At 50.7% G+C, this 18,754-nt stretch overlaps 2 pseudogenes; one reads left to right on the forward strand and one right to left on the reverse strand.

Annotated features, from left to right (window-relative positions):
• Nucleotides 1-652: 652 nt before the first annotated feature.
• LOC144364781 (helicase MOV-10-like) lies at nucleotides 653-12,001 on the forward strand (annotated as a pseudogene).
• Nucleotides 12,002-12,382: 381 nt separating this feature from the next.
• On the reverse strand, nucleotides 12,383-17,572 carry LOC144373471 (rho-related GTP-binding protein RhoC-like; annotated as a pseudogene).
• Between the last annotated feature and the right edge of the window lie 1,182 nt (nucleotides 17,573-18,754).

Below are 18,754 nucleotides of genomic sequence, written 5' to 3' on the forward strand. Positions count from 1 at the left end.
AGGCAGCCGCGGCAGGCAGGTCTGAGGCATTGGCGGCGGTGGCGGCGGCAGGAGTGTGGGTAGGTGGGGTGAGATGGCACCGCCTGGTCTGTCCTGGCCTGTCAGGGCGCGGGCGGTGGTGTTCTGGTTTCTGCCACCTTGTCCCTGCAGTATGGGGCGGAGGAGACGCCCCTGATATGTAGTTCCGACTGGGTGGATTGGTTCCCAAAGGATTTCTTCTCTGGTGGAGAGGAGAAGGATGAGTTCAAAGCTGAGGATTCTGCTCTTGAGGATGCTGCACAGCCGCAAGTCCTCCATTCAGAGGGTGAGTTGGTGGTGTTGGGTACTTCTGTCCTCCCTTGGCTCCCCTCCAGTGTCCCAGGTGGCCGCTATCAGGAGTCCCAGAGGAGGGTGATGGTCATGCTGGCCTACACCTGGGTCGCAGCGCACGGGGAGGGGATAAGACGAAGAGACCAAAGGGAAGGCTCAGGTAGGGAAAGAACTGCGGAGGGACGCCTGGTGGGGGAAAGGGAGATTGCAGGAGCAGGAGGTCAGAGGTAGCGGGCTTCCCCCCTCTGCACCCTCATCGCAGGGCCGCCAACTTCCAACCACAGCGGCGACTTTCAGTTTCATTTCCACGGACCCTCCTGCCTGGGCTGTAGCCATCGCTGAGATGCCCAGTATGTTCAGCTGCCGGCAGCTCCAGGAGATGGGCCAGTGCTTGGAGAGTTTCCTAGTCGTTAGAGGACAGGACATGGAGACAGATCCCGAGCAGCTGCGAACCATTTATAACAGCGACTTCAAGATCAGGTACCGGCCTATGCAACCCGGCCCGAATCATGGGCCCTGTGTACCTCTACTATCTCCTGCCACTCCCCTCGCACTTCTCACTTTAGTGCAACCAAACTGTATGTGATACTAATCATCACTCACTATTACTGAGGTCTCCTATGTGCCAGGTGCTGGGCTAAGTGGCTTGCAGCAATGCTACCATCTTGGGTGAGGCTCACAGCAACCTTTAAAAGAGGCAAGCCTTGCCATTCCCATTTCATAATGGAGGGAAGCGAGGCTCCCAGAGGTGCAGGAATGGCCCAGAGGTAGCGAGGTCACACCCCTCACCTTGACTCACTGTGCCCTCCGTCTTTTGCCTGAGTAGTGCCCATTCATCTTTGGGAGACCAGTCCCCTCCCCTAGGCTGCCCTGGGAGCCTCAGAGGCTGCACTGCGGTCACACACTGGAATCTCTGGGTTCAGTCTGAGTGCTTCTCAAGGCAAATCTGGCCTACGTCAGCAAGACTCAGGTCAGGTTCTTCAAACTGGACCACTGGACTGACTCGCGGCTTCCAGAAAAGAGGAGAATGAAGCTGAGCTCAGATATCAGCAAGCACCATAAGTCACTGCTAGCCAAGATCTTTTATAACAGGTGTGTGTACGTGTGTGTGTGTGTGTGTATTTGTTCGTGAACACACACTTGCTTGTGAGGGGTACTCAGGGCATGGGGGAAGGGGCTGTCTAACCAAGAAGAGTAGTTTGCTCAGGTTGTGGGGAGGCCTCTTCCTTAAGGAATGGGGGAAGCAGGTGGGGGGCTTGGCTGTGGGTGAGAGCATGGCTGGCACTCTCCCCAGGGCATCCCCCAGCCCAGGCCGCTCCTGCCCTAGCCCCCACCCTTGACTCCCACTCTCCCCAGGGCTGAGTATCTTCATGGGAAGCATGGGGTGGACGTGGAAGTCCAGGGGCCCCATGAAGCATGAGATGAGCAGCTCGTTATCTGCCTGGGTTTGAACCACAAAGAGGTGCTGACCCTGAGGCTCTGGGACGGAGGAAACAAACCTGCTACCCTCAGTCACCTCTTCCCACTCTGCCAGAAACCCCAGTTTGCCTTCTACTATGGTGACCAAGATCTGCCCTGCCTGCTGGGCCCCGGTGAGTAGCTTTCCAAAGGGAAGAATTCTGGTGGGCAGGGCTTGTCCTAGCAGGGCTGCAGCTTTGGAGCACACACTTTGGCTGTCCAGTAGTCTCCTCTCGGGATAGGTCTGGCTGGGCAAGTGTCAGGGTCAGCATGTTGGTGGGAGGGTCCCTGCCTTCCCTCCCCCCTCCCATTCACTCAGCCTTCTTCCTGCAGGTGAATGCTATGAGTTGCATGTGCACTGTAAGACCAGATTTGTGGGCTACTTCCCAGCCACGGTGCTCTGGGAGCTGCTGGGACCTGGGAAGTCAGGTTCAGAAGGAGCTGGCATCTTTTTACATTTCCCGTTTCTTGGCTGCCATCGCCCACAGCCCTATGGCTGCACAATTGGAGCCCATGACTCCCTTCAAGCACACCTGGATCACTGGAAACACTGTGTTGACCAACCGGATAGAGGAAGGAGAAAGACCTGACCTGTAAGCCCTCCCTCCAGACCTGACAGGGCTTGGCCTGTCCTTATCACAACAGTGTGGACCCTTGGTAAAAGCCCAGAGCTGGGAACCAAGGGACCCTTTATTCCCTCCTCTGGGCTCAGAAAAAAAAATTCTGCCTAGGAAGCAAACTGCAGGAGAGTAGCAGGAACAAGGACAGTATGAAAACATTTTTTAAGAAGTATTTTCACTGTGTAATGAATTATCAGGCAGCCCATTATAGACCGACACACACCTCTCCCCCCACCCTCTCTCTCTCTTTCTCTCACAGCATTGGGGATCAAAACCATGCATGCTAAGCCCATGTTCTACCCAGCCCCCTCTCTTCTCTTTTTAAATTAAAAATAATTGGTAGTACTGGGAATTGAAATCAGGGACACTTTACCACTGTGCTATAGCCCCACTTCTTTTTATTTTGAGACAGGGTCTTGCTAAGTTGTTGAGACTGGCCTTGAAATTTTGATCCTTCTGACTCAGCCTCCTGAGGTGCTGGGATTATTGGCATGCATCACTGCACCCAGATCTCTCTCTTTTTAAAAACAACTTTACTGAAATAATTCACATATCATACAGGTCAGTGATTTTTTTTAGTATGTTCACAGATATGTGCAACCATCATTACAGTCAGTTTTAGAACATTTTATTATGCCAAAGAAGAGAAACCCAATACCCTTCAGCTACCACCCTTTTTTCACTCACCCACCTGCTTAGTACTTAGCAGCCACTCACTTTATCTCTGTCTCCATAAATTTCTCTGTGCTGGACATGTCATGCGAGTGGACTCATGTGTAAACATCTTTTCGACATAGGTAGCTAGTTACAAAATACTGTAGGACCTTCACAGTTAGATAATTGTTCACTTTTTGTTAACAATATATAGGTGCCAGGTGCAGTGGCACATGCCTTTAATCCTAGTGATTTAGGAGGCTGAGGCAGAAGAATTACAAGTTTGAAGCCAGCCTCAGCAACTTTGTGAGGCCCTACACAACTTACTGAGACCCTGTCTCAAACCAAAATTAAAAAGGGCTGGCTGGGGATGTGGCTGAGTGGTAAAGTGCCCCTGGGTTCAATTTCTGGTACCCCAAAACAAAAACAATATATATACACATATAATATAAATTAATCTGGAAGCCTGCATACCCCCAAAAATTAACATTGGCTGTCTCAGGATGGTAAAAATGTTATTATAATTTTTTGCCAGATTCTTTTTTAATAATGAAAATGTATTATAAATAATATATTTTAAATATTCCAAGTATTGGGATTTCCAAAATTGGTCCACCCATGGACTGAGCAGCCACATGAGCTAGTGAGCTCCATGTCCTTGGGCAGAGGCTGCCGACCACCCTTTGGAAATGGCATCACAGGGGTCCTTGTGCCTCCTCCACGGAGGGGCATTCCCAGAGTCTTGAAGGTGACAAGTTCAATGTTTATGACAGCTTTTCCCCCTACTTCTGCAGTGCTAAAGGCCATGACTTGAAGGTAAGTATGGAACTGGGGACCTACTACCCACCCCCATGCCTCAGGCAGCTGCTCCCCATCCTTCTTCAGAGAACAAGTATCTTCACTGCCTCAAAGGAGATTGCTGAGATCAAGTAAGTGCTTTCCTTCAGTACCCCACTCCCGTCTTCCCTCTCCCTGCTGGCCTCTGCCTGTTGCTTTGGATGTCTGTCCAGCCTCCCAGGCTCTCTTTGTTCACCCTTGCTGAGCAGCCCACTTGCCAGTTGCTGTTCCAAATGGGCCTTGCCCATTCTGGTGGGGAACAGTGAGCACTGATCATTTCTTTTATTTTATCTTGTACATTCCATATTCTGGTGAGTGCTTTGAAGAACTCAAGTAATGCTAAAGTAAAACCAAAGCAGGACAAGGGGATGAATTGGTGATGTTTTACAGAGAGTAGTCAGTCCTGGTCTCTTTGAGGAGGTGACATTTGAACAGAGAATGATATTTGAATGAGGTTAGGGTGTGAGTCATGGAAGGAAGATCTGGGGAAGAATGTTTCCGCCATAAGATCTACCGCGGATACTCAAGTCAGGTCTGAGGTTGGGTCAAGGACATTGGAGGAAGCAAGAGTTGGGGCTCCCTTCTTCAAGGCCTCTGACCCAATCCATTTCTCTGTCCTTCTGGTCTTCTCTGATTAATGGTGTGTTCCTAGTTGCAAATGGGAGGGGCTAGATGCTCCTGGTCATGGGGGTGCTTGATCTGTCCCTTTTCTGCCCTTCCCACTTCATCCTCCAACCATCACTGCCAGGGCCCAGCTGGAGACAGCCCTGACGTGGAGGAACTATGAGGTGAAACTCTGACTGCTGCTGCACCTGGAGGAGCTGCAGATGGAGCATGACATCTGGCACTATGACCTGGAATCAGTGCCCATGACCTGGGACTCCATGGACCAGAACCCCAGGCTGCTCACTCTGGAGATTGGGGCTCAGATCAGGTGCAGGGAGGGCAGGCTCAAGTCAGCCAACCTCTATAGGCCATTCCTAAATACAGGTCAAACCTAGAAAAAGGATGAAATGGTTCCTGTCCCAGAGGGGTCAGCAAGGGATAGGGTGGGCATCCTTTGCCCAAAATGGTGTCAGAGCAGGACATTGGGGTTTTAATCTAGACTTTGCTACTACTGGCTGTGTGATCTTGGGCAATATCCTTGCTTTCTCTGAGCCATAGGTTCCTTATCTAAAAAGCATAAAGCTGGACTGGATAATTCTTAGGCCCCTTTCTAGCACACAGATTTTGAATGTGTGTACCTTAGACCAGAATTGCCCATGAGAATAAATTTCTCCACACAAATGCAGGTGGGAAGAGAGAACAAGGATGATCATGGCAAGATGACTACAGGAGATGAGTTTTAACAATATTTTAAAGGCAGAGTAGAACTGAGCTGGTGAGAGGGCAGCTGAGTAGAGTGGGAAGCAGCTGCCAGGCCTTAAACTAGCACCCTGGAGTTCTGAACCTGTGAGCAGCTTGGGAAGGTTGTATTCTTCCTCTCCCCACAACTCCTGTCTGGTGGGAGAGGAAGGGAAATAGGGAAAACGCAGCTCTCTGAGTCTTGGGTTAGAAGGCCAGAGCCTCAGTTTTCGTCCCTCAGAGATCTGGAGAGCCTGGAGGTTGGGTCCTTCAGTGACCATGCTTGGGACAGAAGCTTGCTTATGTTCACACCCTGTAGGTTCCTGGTGTGACTGAGAGCCACCCCTCAGTGCTGCGGGGGGACCACCTGTTTTCCCTCTGTCCTCTGAGACACACCAGGAGGACCCCATCACCTACAAGGGCTTCATGCACAAGGTGGAACTGGACCATGTCAAACTGAGCTTTTCCATGAGGTGGGTGTTGGGGGAACCCTTCTTCAGGCTTCTCCCTCAGGTCAGGGGAGACAAGAGGCTTTCTCCTAGGATGAGTGGATCCCAAGCACAGGGCAGGGGCTTTTCTTCCAGGGAACTCTGAGCTACCTCAGCAGCTGCCTCTCCTAGGGAGCTTTTATGGAAGTCTTGGAAACAGGGAGTGGAGCAGAGGGAGGTGGAGGGAGGTCCTGGCTTTTTACTGTCTGGCCCACCTAACTGGAACTACTCTACCTTTCTCCCTATCCAAACCCTCCTGAACCGATTTGTGGATGGGCTGACCTTCAAGGTGAACTTCACCTTCAACCGCCAGCCCCTGCAGGTCCAGCATCGGGCCCTGGAACTGACAGGGTGCTGGCTGCTGTGGTCCATGCTTTTTCCTGTGGACTCCTGTGGGGTCCTGCTGCTGCCCTCAGATGTGAAGCTCAAGTGAGACTGAGGGCAGGGGACTCCAGGGCTGGTTGGAGTGTGGGGCTTGGGGATGGAGTCCTAGAGGCTTCTGGGATGCTGGCTGGATAAGTTGAAGTTTGGATTCCCGGCCTCCCTGCCAGGCTGTATGACTGGAGTCTGGAGTCACACCCAGAGCAGCTGCAGGCCATAAAGCACATTGTTATGGACACCACACATCCAGCCCCCTACATCATCTTTGGGCCTCCAGGCACTGGCAAGACTGTCACATTAGTAGAGGCCATTAAGCAGGTGAGGCTTGAGGATAAACCTGGGACCTATATCCTTGACTCCCCCAGATGGAGCGGTTTTCCCCAAATTCTGATTTCCTTCATCTCCCTGAAAGTTCTTGTTTCTCAGCAGCCATCAAAAGTAGGTGGGGAGGGCTAGGGCTGTAGCTCAGTGGCAGAGCACTTGCCTGGCATGGGTGAGGCACTGGATTCAATCCTTAGCATCACATAAAAATAAACAGATAAAATAAAGGCATTCTGTCCATCTACAACTACAATTTTTTTTAAAAAAAAAGTGGGGAGCTAGAGTCAGTGTGGCTGTTGAGCACTGTTGGGTAGGTTGGGCACTGTGTGGCTCTTGGAATGACTTTTTGCATTTTGGTATTCATAGACTTGTGTGTTTTATTGCAGTTGTTGTCCCACGTCAAAGTGCTAATTGAACTAGCAGGGCTCCAGGATAGAACTTGTCATTTATATCACTGCCTCCCTTGGCTGTGGGAGGCAGATGCTTCACTGCCCCAGTGTGAGTCACTAGAGTTTGGGAAACTGCTTCCCACACTCTACCTGTCCGCATCTCAGGTGGTGAAGCACTTGCCCGAAGCTCACATCCTAGCCTGCGTTCCATCCAACTCGGGTGCTGACCTTCTCTGTCAGCGGCTCTGGGTCCACCTGCCCAGCTCCATCTACTGCCTCCTGGCCCCCAGCAGGGACATCCACATGGTACCTGAGGACATTAAGGTCAGGGAAGTGCAGAGGGTCAAGGGATGGCAGATGTCTGGGAGACTCTAAGGGTAAACCAGAAAAGTAGGGAGACTTGGATCCTCATCCTTGGGTGGGTGAGAACCCTCTCTGGGCCTCAGTTTCCATGTCTATAAAGTGGCCCAGTGCCAGAGTGAGGGTGGGCATGGGTAGAGCCAAGCTGATGCCTCATGTTGCTTCACAATCCACAGCCCTACTGTAACAGGGATGCGAAAAAGGGGGAGTATGTGTTTCCTGCCAAGAAGGAACTGCAGGAATATTGCATCTTAATTACCACTCTCATCATGGCCAGCAGGTGGAGAGTGTGTGTGTAAATAAAAGGGTAGTGGGCTGGGAAGATGGGGAAGGGTTTTCAGTGGGTGAGTGAGGGATCAGATTGGGTGAGCATTCAGGTTTGGTAGTTGGGTGCCTGGGGATGACCCTGCCTGGCCTGACACCTCCCAGGTTGGTATAAGCCCAGTTTCCCATTGATCACTTCACACACACCTTCATCGATGATGCTGGCCACTGCATGGAACCTGAGAGTCTGGTGGCCATAGTAGGTGAGCGGCTCAGAGTGGGGTACAGGTGTGCCACCCTGCATGGGGAGATCCCATCACTTACCTTTCTCCTCATACCACCTTTGCCTTCTAGGACTGATGGAAGTTAAGGAAACAGGCAATCCAGGAGGGCAACTGGTGCTGGCTGGAGACCCTTGACAGCTGGGACCTGTGCTGCAGTCCCCACTGACACAGAAGTATGGGCTGGTGTACTCGCTGCTGGAATGGCTGCTCACCTACAATGCCCTGTACAAGAAGGGCCCTGATGGCTATGACCAAGCTCATCACCTCAGTTCATAACCAAGCTGCTATGAAACTACAGATATGCCCACACCCTCATCTCCCTCCACTGCTAGCCCATGCCTTCGTACCCATTGTGCTCCAGCAGGAGGCTGTGGTCTGCATTCCTGGTGCTCTGTGCCTCTGTGATGCAGAAAGGAGTATAGACTGGAAGGTCGGAGGCCTCCTTTAGCTAGTGGTTTTATTCTGGACTACTGAGATTATCTAGATATGGGGGTGGTCAGACACCAGGATTTGTCTCATGTCTGTCTCGGATGGCATTTCCAGGCAATCCAAGGAGAAATGAGAAAAAGAATAGTTTTTCATAAACATATTATCAGATTAGAGGGCTAGGCAGGGTTGTTTGTTTTGCAGTGGTGGGGATTGAACCCAGGCTCTCACACATGCTAGGCACATTCTACCACTGAGTTACATAGCCAGCTCTGTTTTGTTTTGTTTTGTTTTAAGAGTCTCTTTGTTCCCCAGGCTGGCCTCAGGCAGTCCTCCTGCCTCAGCCTCCTGAATAGCTAGCTGGACCTACAAGCACACAGAACCACACCCTGTTTATATACTTCTTTTACTGAATAAGTTTAGACATTAAAAATGCTTGGATGAGTACCATATAGGACAGTTGCAGAAAGGAAATGTTATTGTATCATTACTACTTTTATTTTTGGATTTAACATATTATCTCAAATAAGGGTAATGGGAAGTGATACATTGTTTCTGTACTGACCTTCCTTGGCAAAATTGAAAGCTGAGTCCCTAATTTCTTAGTTTTTTCTTTTTCTTTCTTTCTTTTTTTTTTTTTTTTTTTGAGGGATGGAGTGTGCCAGGGATTGAACTGGGCACATGACCACTGAGCCACATCTCCAGGCCTATTTTGTATTTTTTTAGAGACAGGGTCTTACTGAGTTGCTTAAGTGCCTTGCTTTTTGCTAAGGCTGGCTTTGAACTGGTCATCCTCCTTCCTCTGCCTCCAAAGCCACTGCAATTACAGGCATGCACCACCATGCCTGGCAAATCTTAGTTTTTAAAAGTAATTTGAAAATAATAATAATAATTTCACTGTTCACTGGATCCCTATGGACCCACAAGTTCTGCTTTATGTGGTGTGCAATGCCTGGCAGGAGAGCTTGCAGGTGAATGTGTCCTGCTATGCAGAAAGCAGGAAGCAAGATGCTCATGTGTGGACCTAAAGCCTGTCCCCCAAGGGCAGGACAAAAGTAATCCAGGCCTTGGTCTAGCTCTCCCTCCCTCCTGCCTCTCAGGTCCCATCCCATCATCCTGGACATTCCCAACCAACTCTACTACGATGGAGAGCTACAGGCCTGTGCAGATGTGGTGGATCAAGAGTGCTTCTCCCGCTGACAGGGTCTGTCTCAAAAGGTGAGGCTGGAAAGAGCAGGACTCAGGCCCCCACCCCCATATCTTGATTGTTTACTGAAGGTAGGAAAAGGCTCCACTGAACACCAGGGGTCCCTCCAGTTGTCACCTTGGCCTAATCTTCCTTATTGCCTGCAAGGGTTTTGGAGTGGGAGGGAAGGGAAGCAGGGAAGTCCAGTTGAGGGTTTCTTCTAACCTATGACCAGGGATTTCCCATCATCTTTCATAGTGTGATGGGCAAAGATGAGCATGAGTGCAATAGCCCATCCTTCTTCAACCCTGAAGAGGCTGACACGGTGACCTCCTACCTGAGCTGCTCCTGGCCCCTTCCTCTAAAAAGGGGAAAGCATGCCTGAGCCCACAAAGCATTGGAGTCATCTCGCCATTACCGGAAGCAGGTCAGGCCCTCAGTTCCCAGCAAGGATGGGTCCTCCCCCAGGTGATACCTCTGGAACAGCCCTGGCCTCTGCTGGCCCTATATCTCAGAAGAGTGCAGAGGTCAGCTTCCTCCTCCCTCTTTGCTCCCCAGCTCTCTGGCCTCCTTCCTGCCTGGTTCCTCTTGAATTGAGGTGACTGCATAAGAGAAAGATGCCTTTCCCTTCATTCCAGGTGGAAAAATCCATTATTGCATCACCAAACTTGACAGGGAGCTTCAGAGACTGGAAGGACTTGAAGGTGACTCACTACTTCACATTCACTCTCACCTTCTTTGTACCCTTCTTTTTCCCAAATCAGAGACCTCAGCTCCTGTGCCACTGCTTCAGTCTGGCCCATGTCCCTGTCCCACCTCCACTGCCTTGGACAGAACTGGGTTTTTCCCCATCCTCTTGCTCCTCAAAGCTCCAGCTTATAGTTCTGGCATGAGATCAGGAAGCCTGCATGTTTAACAACCTCCCACATCACTGTGATTGGGCAGGTTTGAGGTCTTTGCCCTAAGAATGAAGTCCAAATGCCACAGCCTACCCCCATTTGTCATGTGATATTGTCACCTCATCTCCACCCTCAGTAGCTTAACACTTGCTCTGAGATGGTGATTCTTAATACAGAGAAAAATCACCTGGAGGGATGTTAATACTACCAGGGCCCCTCCCAGCCAATTAACACTGATATCTGGGGGCAGAGCCAGGGCACTAGTATTTTTTTTACAGCTCCTCAGGTACAAGCCTGAAACCTACTCTTTTGAGATTTGGAGACATCTGCCTTGGAAAATTCTGATCAGGAAGTCTGGGTTAGGGCCCAAGGTTCTATAGTCTTAACAAGTACTTGCTGATTATCTCCAGGAAAGTTTTAGAAACACTCTTTTTATTTACTGTGTTCTTTGAAACACTGTTTGCTTTGTTCTGATGACTTTACAGGCCCGAATCCCAGAGCTAGCTTTACTCTTGAGGCTTGTACTTCCAGAGCATGCCTCTTGTCCCCTGTGGCAGCACTCACCCACTGATTGACAATTGCCCAGTGTACCCTCCTTGCAGCTCAAGCGCCATGTGGCAGACATCCCTTAAGTTCCCCTTGAACCCACCTATTCTCACGCCCTGACTCTATCTCTTCTAGGTGGACTCTGTGGAAGAATTCCAAGGCCAAGAATGCAGCGTGGTCTTCATCTCTACTGTGCGAAGCAGACAGAGGTTTGTGCAGCTGGATCTGTTCTTTAACCTGGGTTTCCTTAAGAACCCCAAGGTTGGAGGGCTGGTGGGTGTAGCAGGAATTCTTCCTTCCTCTGGCCTTTCCTTCCCATGACCCCACCACTTCTTCCTTCCAGAGGTTCAACGTGGCTGTGACCTGGGCCAAAGCTTTGCTCATCATAGTGGGCAACCCCATTCTCTTGGGCCATGACCCCGACTGGAAAGCGTGAGCATTCCTGCCCTGTAATCCCTCATGGTTGCCACAAGCCCCAGCTTAGGCAGCTGTATCTTCATTAGTACCTGTTTATGGCTCAATCCTCAGGATCAGTTAATCTTCATAAAACCTCCATCTTATTTGTAAGTGAGCTGACATTTAGAGCTTGAGCAACCAAAGCTCAGATGTGGCAGGACCCAGGCCTCGCCTCCAGCCTGTGCTGGTACTCCTCATCCAGGCCTGCATGGCTCTGTGTGTCAACACCTCTGTCCCCCACAGATTCCTGGAGTTCGGTAAAGAAATCAGAGGGTATACAGGGTGTCCCTTTCCTGGACCTACAGAATGGACAGAACTTACTTCAAGATCTGAGCAAGCTCAGCCCCTCTATCTTAGGTATGACTAGGCCAGGGTGGACCAGGCAGGGGACAGTGGTAGAAGAGAAGGTAAAGAAGACAAACCATACCTCCTTTCTTTCTAGGGCCCCATGGTCATGACTACCTCCCCCAGGAGTGGGAGAGTAAAGGGGGCCTGTCCCTGCAAGTGGAGCCCCAGTGGAGGAATTCGCTCTGAAGACACAGCTGCCTGCCTTCTCACACCAAGCCAAGCCTTAGCCCGCTGCACCCAATCCTGAACCAGAATCCAGCTGGGCTGCCCCTCTAAGGGACAGGAAGGCTGGGGGATGGTGTTTACAACCAAGCCATTCCACCCCTTTCACTGCTGGGGATAATGACACATCAAGCTGCTTGTTAGCATTGTTATGGGGGAAGGGGAAGAAAGAAAAACTCTGAAAACAAAAAATCTTATTCTATGCAAAATCCTCTAGATCGTGTCTCCTCTTCTTGGGCCCAGCTTCCTGTGTCCCCAAGCTGACCTGCAAGAGGCTGAGACTGTCACACCCTGTCCAGGGCCACATCTCCTCACAGCCTCCATGTCCAGGGGAGGAAACTCAGTGGGAAGCCACCCACCAGTTACTAAATTTAGTCCAGACTAGAGACCATGCCCCTCACCTACCCCCCAGGCTAAGCCAGGCATGACCTCATCTCTGCTCCAAGACTCCACCCTTCCACCATAGTCCTGCCTTTGCCAACAGGGGGCCAGTCTGGCAAGCAACTTGGAAATGAAGAGAGAGATGGGACTCTGGGCTTGTAGCCAAGATAGGAACCAGACAAAGGAAATAGGAAGCTGCCACACACGTGTTGGAACCTGTGGCCTTTATTCATGACCCCCAACAAGTTCAGTCAGAGACAAGGCCCCTGCCCAAAGGAGAAACCCCAATCCACCTACCCTAGAAATGCTCCTCTGAGCCAGAAGTATATAAAGTGCTGGTGTGTGACCATACTCTGGGGAGGGCCAAAGGGAGCAAGAGCCCTACCCCTGGACCAAGGCAGCAGGGAGAGGGACTGCTCAAGAAGGGCAGGCCACAGGCCCAGCTCCCAGAGGACAGGGAGGGAGAGCAGGCCTGTCACCACTCTGGGGGCTAGGGAAACGAAGCAATCCTGGGCACGAGGAAACTGGAAAAAGGAGCCTTCAGCATGGAGTCCTAAGGGTGGAGCTCAAGGGCAGGTGGGTGATCCCTAAGCCACTGTGAAGGAAAAGGGCATCAGGAGCCGTGGGGATCTCAGAGAATGGGACAGCCCCTCTGGCACTTATTCTTGAGGACCTGGAGGCCAGCTTGAGTGGCCATCTTGAAAACCTCCCGCAATCCCTCATAGATTTTGGCAGAGCACTCAAGGCACTGATATGATTTGCCATATCCTGGCCTTCCTCATATCCGATGGGTTCCTGAGAAGACAGAAGATAAGGCAGAGGAAGCTGTTGGCTAAGTGCACCTCACACCACATCACCCATAACAAATACCTCCTTCAGCCTTGAGCTTACAAAGCATCCAGGCCCCGGCTGCCCCAGGCATGGATCTAAACCTCATGTTTACATTAAAAGTTATCCCCAGACTAGCCCCTCCTCTCCCACCTAGTTGCAGACTCTGTGGTCCACATATGTTTTGCCTGAATGTGTGTCAGCTACCTCCTAAATGACTACCTTCTCCATCATCCCCCCAACCCATCCTCTGCCTGCTGTCCCCAGTTTAAAACCTTGCCTTATATAATTATCCTCTCAAGATAGTCTCTATTCCATACCCTGGCAGCTTCATGTAATAAACTCTTCCTCTGGTCAGTGGGCCACTTAGTGAGACCCTGAATAAGCCAGATCCCTCACCCTCTAAGCCTTTCTTCAGCCATTGATGATGCCCTTCCTCCCCAGGTACACTGATGGCACAGTCTGCATACCCTAAGTGAAACATAATCTGTCTCCCGTGGACAAGGACTTCCTTATTCATCTTAGTAGCCCCAATTCCAAAGACAGAATAATAAACTGGAATAAATTAAAATGCCAAGTGACCTTGGACAAGTCACTTCATTCTATGATCATCTGATTTGATACTGAGGTTCCTTCTGGTTCTTAGCAGGGCACACACATGGGAGAGGAGGAGGTAGATATCACTATGACTGCTTAACACAGGACAGTTGGCTGAAGAGAGAGCTCCTTTCTGCCTCAGATTGCAACCCCTCAGGGGGCACCTTCCTCCCCAGGGTTCCCCATCAGGCAGCCCCACCACCTGCTTCATCTTGGCCAGCTCTCTCCTGGTATGCTCATCTTGCCTCAAGTCCTTCTTATTCCCCACTAGGATGATGAGCGCATTGGGGCATAAGTGCTTCACCTCCAGGGTCCACTTCTCAGGTATGTTTTCTGTACAGACATGTCCCAACAGTTTCCTCAGTTTAAGCATGTGGGCACTGGTCTTCCTTCCCATAGCAGTCTGAGGCTGATGGTCTCCTTCATACCTCAAAACCCGGTCCCTTGTAGCATATCCTCCCCCAAGCCCTTCCAACCACTGGAGATACCACAACAAAGGAGCCAGCAGAGCCTGTGCAGCCCTTGTGACTCCATCCCCACAGCCTCTGAAGATGGCTGACTCCAAAGCGTCTCCACCCGCTCTCTCCAAAGTCCTCACCCAGGCTGTTGGGGCTGTCAATGGAGAAGCACATGAGGATGACATCTGTGTCCAGATAGGAGAGAGGCCGAAGGCATTTATAGTCTTCTTGCCCTGCTGTGTCCCACAAAGCCAGCTCCACCTGACAAACGGGCAATACATAGCTGACCCCAAGGGCCCCAACCTACTACCCAGAGATCCTCTCAAACCACTAGTCCTGCTGTGTGCAAGGCACCATATTAATCACAGTCATAAAAAACTCAATTGAGTTTTTCTTTAAAGTTCTAAGATGTAAACTGGGTGTACTGCTGCATACCTATAAACCAGCATTGTGGGAGGCTGAGGCAGAAAAATCGCCAAGTTCAAGGCCATCCTGGGGAACTTAACAAGATGCTGATTCAATTTGTTTAAAAAAGTAAAAAGGGCTGGGGATGTAGTTCAATGGCAAAGTGCTGCTGGGTTCAACCCCTAGTAACCCCTCTCCCACAAAAATCACTAAAATGTGTTTGATTTTTGTGATCTCAGATGAATTGCTATCATGAATACCACTTTAATTCTCACATTCCTTTGGGATAAGTCATGCCATCATCACCATTTTGTGGTGGTGGGGAGTTTAAACCCAGAAGCAAAGGGACTTGGCCCTGATTACACAGTGAGTATGTGGCAGAACCAGAGGATATATCCAGGTTTTCTTTGGGGTACTGGGGATTAAATCAGAGCCTCATGCATGCTGGGCAAGTACTCTACCAATAAGCCACACTCCAGCCCTTTTTATTTTAGATAGGGTCTGGATAAGTTGCCCACACTGACCTCAAACTTGTGATCAATCTTCCTGCTTTAGCCTCCTGAGTAGCTGGCATGATGGGCATGTACCACCACACGTGAATACATCCAGGTTTTCTAAAAGTGCAGTTTAGTGCAGATGGCAGGGCACATCTTCCCTGTCAGCATATCCCTTTCCAAACAAGGGTTCATTGAAGTCTACCCAGGTGACTGACACTAGGATTTCTTCCAACTCCCCCACCTACTCCCATTAGTTCAACTTATGCAGCTGTGTAAACACGGGCTGGGGTAACTCCAACCCAGGCAGTGCAGATAGAGAACAATCACTACTGATCTACCAGTCACTTAGGCAAGAGTGCGCCACTGCCATCCCCCAGCAAGGCAACGGGCACCAGATGGTGGGAGGCAGAGGCCAGAACTTCAGGACAAGGACATGAATTAAGTGACCTGGAACCCCCAGCTCAGAAGACTTTCCCTCCAGGCTCTGGTTGGGCCAGAAGAGCAAGCAGCCCAGGCCAATCCAGGACACAAGGCCCAAGGCCAAGATAGCATGAACAATAGTTCCCTGTGAGAGGAAACCCCAGAGGAACTGCCCCACTGACCCTAAAAGGAGCAACCAAACCCCCGCAGAGACTGAAGTGTAGCTGGAACGGAGCCTGGAACTTGTGGCACCTCCCCTGAGACAAGATATGTGGGATACCTAGCTCATTCTCTTGATTTTCCCGCAGATCCAGTGGGCCTCCTACCTGGCTCACTTCCCCTGAAGTTTGGGAAAGACTCACTCTTCAGTTGACACCTCTTCCTCAACTTTAAAGCCAGAACTGAGAGAACTCTGTGCCCCGGGCTCCCCAGCCGACACCCCTAAAATAAATCTTTAGCCTAGCTGGGGAGTGTGGAGGGTAGATTCCTTCACACACTTGCATGAACGAACACACGAACACACACGGGCTGGATCCTTCCCGGTCTCCCCTACCCCATGCCCCAAGCAGTTTCCAAGGACTTTCGAGGGCAGTGTCCAACCTCCCCCAACAGTAGCAGCCCCCAAGGGTCACACCATGCCCTTATTCACGCCATTCCACCTTCCGGGCCTGGGAGAACTCCCAGCCCATGCCCAGCACCCCAGGCCAGGTCCGCGCTGGGCCGTCTAGCCTGGGGCTAGCCAGGGCGTCTGGGCTGGGTTCTCTCGCCTAGGGACATCAAGGCCTCTCCCCTGTTCCGCGGGGGAGGCTAGGGGAAACCTGGAGGGAAGGGAAAGGGCTCCTATCAGGGCCTCAGCAGGAGAGAGCTGCTGCCAGGCCGCTCCTGGGGCCCCTTGCTGCAGTCCGGGGAGGAGCCCAGCAGGCCAGACCCCAGCGCAGCCCGGACACCACGTCCAAGGGGAGGGAACCGGCCAAAACCCCTCGCCGGACCCGACCTAGCTCCCAGCGAGTGGAGAGGAGGAAAGTGTTCTCCCGGGAACTGGGACGCCCTTCTCCCCCTGCCCAGACCCCTGTACCTTCCGCTCAGTTGCCTCTTGAGTTGCGTGGCCGTTGCAGGAGGCTGAGACTGACCCTAGGGGCCGGGCCCCGCTCCCGCCCCCGCCCCCGCCCCCGCCCCCCTTCAGTCCTTGGCTCGGCTGGCCTCTGGCCCAGCCCCAGGCGGCCAAGGGTCGCCTCCGCTGCGGCGCGAGGATTGGGGGGCACCTGCCCCGGGCTGGGTGAGAGGCTGGAAGGAGAGTCGCTCTGAGCTGCCAGGACCGCAGAGGAGTGGGCGGTGACCAAAGCGGGTGGAACCCCGGAGGGGCCTCTGCCCAGCATTCCAGCCCCTAGGGGCAGATGGGCGTAGAGAAAGTTGAGAAAGTTGAGAGGCGCTCGGGGTGGCGTCAGGAAGGGCCGCTGGTGCCCTCCCGCGGCCAAACAGCACCCGCTCCTGCCCCTCCTGGGCGCTCTCCGGAGGCAGGACTGGGAAACCCGGGTGCCAGCGCGGGCGATGGAGTGGGCCATGGTGTGTGCAGAAGACCACTCTCTGCCACTAGAATCCTTGCGGACCTTCTGGGACCTGCAGACCCAGACCACCGTTCTGCCTCATACCCCCTTCCTTCCACTGCCTGGAATTTCCCTGAGTCCAATTCCTACCTACTTCTCCAAGGGTACTACTCTTGGACGTGCTTCTGGATCCCCAACCAGGAATACAGTTCCCACAACTATTGTATTATTGTGCCGTTAGTGACGCTTAGCCCCGTATGATGTGTTACATACCATATTTACCTACATGTAGATCTTTCTTGTAAAAATGACTGAGGAGGTGGACAAAGAAGGAGGAAATCTATCAACATTTTATTGACTTGTATATTCTAGGAACTACATAACTCAACCTTTTAAATACTTGTCACAATCCTTTCGGGGGAAGTATACCCATCTCCTTTTGCCTGTAAGGAAACTGAGATTTGAAGACGCAGCTTAGCAAATGTTTGAGATTTCTGATAGCAAGAATTCATACAGTCAGTCCTGTGTGACTACAATGCTGGTGCTGTCTTCTGATGACTACCGTGCTCCTCCAGTCTTCCCTTCCTCTCGTCTAGCACAGTGCGTGTCCCATGATTGGTTTTCAAGAAATATTTGCCGAATGGATGCATGTTAGAAGTATTACAGACTTTAAAGATCTGAAGTACAGCCAACGCATTTGGTAAATGAGAAAACTGAGCTCAAGAGCAGTTTGGTCCCCAGGCCTCTTAATCCACTCAATAGTTCACTCAGTATGAAGTGAGAGCTATGTGCTGAAGATTGATTTATGCCTTCAAATAATTTATAGTCTAAATGAGGACTACAGACAATCTCAAGATATCTAACTCTTGGGGAACCTGACTCTATACACATTAACTATTTCAGTCCTCACAATAACCTGATGGCCTAGTAGTGTTATCTCCATTTTACTGAGAAAACAAATGGGGGCTCAGAGAGATTACAGAGTTGATGTTGGGTCTGGTCCTAGAATTCAAACCAATGGACTCTAGAGACCTTGCTCTTAATTGCCATTCCCTATGGACAACTCTTGCAGGCGGCCATACAGGAGGCATTTGCTGTTGGGGGGTGGAGAGAATGCATTAGCTATGGGATGCCCAGCCCTGAAGAACAAATGAAGTATTCAAATTAGGTTGATGTGTATATTTTAAATAACAAATTGAAGGTACTGAAGGCCTACAGAGTCATGGGAACTCCCTAGAAGACAGTGATGGTGATGGAAGATGAGGCTGGAGAAGGAAACAGAGACAGACCATGAAGGTCCTTATATGCCATGTCTAGGAGTTGACTGTGAATTTTTCTCAGGTACAGCAAGGAGCTGCTAGAGTTAGGAAACTAATATAATGAAAAAATAAGAAGGTGACAGTGGGAGTGAAGATATGTGGGAAAAGGTACACACACACGGATACATAAATGTATATATTCAACAATACAGTCTTGCATCATTTAATGATGGGGATATAAAAAATGCATCATTAGGCAATTTTATTGTTGTGTAAACATCATAAAGTGTACTTACACAAACTGAGAAGGCATAGCCTACTACACACCAAGGCTATATGGTGTATACCATCATAAATGCAGCTCATTGACATCATATAGCACATGATGGTACTTAGTGATGATTAGCATGATGAAGAGGAAATTAAAGGGTTACCAACTCCAATATTTCTAATTTGAGCAGCCAAGCTGATGCTCTTTGAGAAGACGAAGTAGGAGAAGTAACATGCTGTGGGGAAAATAGCGGATTGAGGTGTGTTGAGGTGAAGTGTCAGTGGGTTTTCACGGAAATGTTT

The sequence above is a fragment of the Ictidomys tridecemlineatus genome, unplaced genomic scaffold (assembly GCF_052094955.1).
Source record: "Ictidomys tridecemlineatus isolate mIctTri1 unplaced genomic scaffold, mIctTri1.hap1 Scaffold_4044, whole genome shotgun sequence".
NCBI lineage: Eukaryota > Metazoa > Chordata > Mammalia > Rodentia > Sciuridae > Ictidomys > Ictidomys tridecemlineatus.